The 2,851-nt window shown below is 38.7% G+C and overlaps 1 pseudogene; it reads left to right on the forward strand.

Moving 5' to 3' along the window:
* Positions 1 to 1,924: 1,924 nt before the first annotated feature.
* LOC114505879 lies at positions 1,925 to 2,045 on the forward strand (annotated as a pseudogene).
* The last annotated feature ends 806 nt before the right edge of the window (positions 2,046 to 2,851 follow it).

Here is a 2,851-nt window from a genome sequence, read left to right on the forward strand (position 1 = left end):
CTAAGATTTTCCTTATATATTTGGGTGCTCCTATGTTGGGTGCATATATGTTTATAATATTTATGTCTTTTTCAAGGACTCTTTCCTTGAGTAATTTGAAGTGGCCTTTTGTGTCTCTTTTTAAGCCCTTTGTTTTGAAGTCTATTTTCTCTGATATAAGTATTGCTACAGTGGCTGTTTTTTTTTTTTGTCTGTTTGCTTGGAATGTGTTTTTCTAACCCTTTACTTTCAGTCTGTGTAGGTTTTTTGTTTTGGTGTTGGTCCCTTGTAGGTAGCATATGTGCAGGTCATGTTTTCTTATCCATTCAGCTACCCTATGTCTTTTCATTGGAACATTTAATGCATTCACATTTAACATTATTATTGAAAGGTACTAATTCATTGCCATTTTCCCCCTTTGTACCTGTGTTCCTTTCTGTCTCTTTTCTTTCATCTTCTTACATCAGTCCCTTCAGCGTATCTTGCAAGGCTGGTTTGGTGGAGGTGTATTCTGGCCTTCCATTGTCTGGAAAACTCCTTATTTTGCCTTCCATTTTAAATGACAGCCTTGCTGGGTAGAGTAGTCTTGAAGGACTTTGCTTTTTATTACTTGGAATATTTTCTGCCATTCTCTCCTTGCTTATAGTGTTTCCCTTCAGAACTCAGCTGCTGGCCTTATTGGAGCTCCATTGTATGTTGCTTCCTGTTTCTCCCTTGCTGCCCTTAAGATTCTGTCTTTGTCTTTGAATTTTGCCATGTTAATTATGAAGTCTCTTGGAGTAGGCCTCATTGGGTTCCTCTTGATTGGGACCCACGGAACTTTCTGAAATCGTATGGCTTTTTCTCTCGTCAAAATCGGAATGTTTTCCATCATTACTTTTTCAAACAGTTTTTCTGCCCCTTAGTCCTCCTCTTCTCCTTCTGGTATCCCTGTTATACAGATATTTTTCCATGTCATGTTGTCCTGCAGTTCCCTTAAACCCTCTTTGTTTGTTTTGAGTCTTTTTTCCTTTTCTTGAGGTTTTTCTACCTTTTCCTTCAGCCCAGTGATTTGATCCTGTGCATCATTTAATCTACTTTTGATTCCTTCTACTGTGTTCTTCAGTTCAGAAGTTGTATTTTTCATTTCCTCTTGGCTCTTCTTGTATGTTTCTATGTCCTTTTTCATGATGATATAGTTTGCTGTAAATTTCTTGTAGCTTCCATGTAGTTTTTGGTAATTCTCACTGAGCTCATTAAGCTCCCTTATAACCATTGTTTTGATCTCAATATCTGATAGTTTACTTGCCTATATGCCAGGGATGTCAAACTCATTTTCACTGGGGGCCACATCAGCCTTGCAGTTGCCTTCAAAGTGCTGACATAATTTTAGGACTATATAAATGTAACTACTCCTTAACTGTTAAGGAGTTTTTTTGTTTTTGTTTTTGTTTTTAACATTGCTCTATGTATTTCTTTTTTATTTTCTTTTTTAAAATTTTATTTTAATCATTGTTCAAGTATAGTTTTCTCCCTTTTACTCCCAATCCAGCCCACCCACCCAACCCTCCCCTCTTCCCTCCCATTACCACCCTCCCCCTAGTTTTTTCCATGTGTCCTTTAAATTTGTTCCTGTAAACCCTTCCCATTGTCTCCTGAAATTCCCTCTTCTCTTCCCTCTGGTCACTGTCAGTCTGTCCTCTATTTCAGTGTCTTTGGTTATATTTTGCTTGTTTCTTTGTTTTGTTATTTAGGTTCCTGTTGAAATTACATTCGGCCCTTTGAAGGCAACTGTGGGGCTAATGTGGCCCCCAGTGAAAATGATTTTGTCACCCCTGCTCTATGCCATTTGGCACTCTTTCTGAGAATTCTTCCTTTGTTTTTGATTGCCCATTGTTTCTTTGTCTTCCAGGTATTTGTGAGTCTCTTCTTGTCTGCTTCTGTAACTTAAATTATTCTGTTTTTCTTGTCCTGGCCTATGCTCTCTCTGCTCCCATGTACTTAGTTGTAGCAGGGGAGTCCAGCAGGACATACCACAATCTCCCTCTTGGTTTAGGAGGGCCACTTTAAAGGCAAGAGAGGACAATATGAAAAAAAAAGTTCTTTTTTAATATTTTATTTATTTGTTTATTTTTAGAGGGAGGAGAAGGGAGGGAGAAAAAGAAGGAGAAAAACATCAATGTGTGGTTGCCTCCTATGTGTCCCTCACTGGAGATATGGCCTTCAACCCAAACATATGCCCTGTCTGGCAATCGATCTCATGACCACCCAGTCCACAGGCAGGTTCTCAATCTACTGAGCCATACCAGTCAGGGATTAATTGATATGTGTTAATTCTCTGAGTTTGTTTTGTGAACCTCCATGGTAGGAGATCTGTGATATTCAGTAGTGCAGTCTCCTTGATCTCCTGAACTTGTTTCTTTTGGGATGCCCTTTCTGCTATTTATGTTGGCTCTCTGGATGTAATTGAGTTTTGATTGTTGTTGGGTCCTTCTTTGGTCAGGACTTCCCTCCAGCTGGTTGACTGAGGATCACTCCATCCACCACATCTTGTATGTTGTTGTGCAGGTGCTGCCAGAACAAAACCACAAAACCCAGGAAATAAACCCACACCTGGAAAAATAACTTCCCCCTGCAATCCCACTATCAACAGCAAGTGAACTAGTATTAGTAAGTGTGTAAAGAGATTAAGAGTATTATAAGAAAGAAGGCAATATGAAATGATCTACTGAAAGAAAAAGGATTTTGAGAGGGTAGGGGGAGGAACACTAATAAGAATTGGGAATTGGAGCAATGTGAAGAGAGAAAGTAAAATTTACATCATAAATAAAAAAGAATGAAGAACCTAGAATGATGTATGAGAAGAGAAGCATATGGTATTAGTTTTAAACAG

This window comes from Phyllostomus discolor, chromosome X (genome assembly GCF_004126475.2).
Source record: "Phyllostomus discolor isolate MPI-MPIP mPhyDis1 chromosome X, mPhyDis1.pri.v3, whole genome shotgun sequence".
In the NCBI taxonomy this organism is placed as follows: Eukaryota; Metazoa; Chordata; class Mammalia; order Chiroptera; family Phyllostomidae; genus Phyllostomus; species Phyllostomus discolor.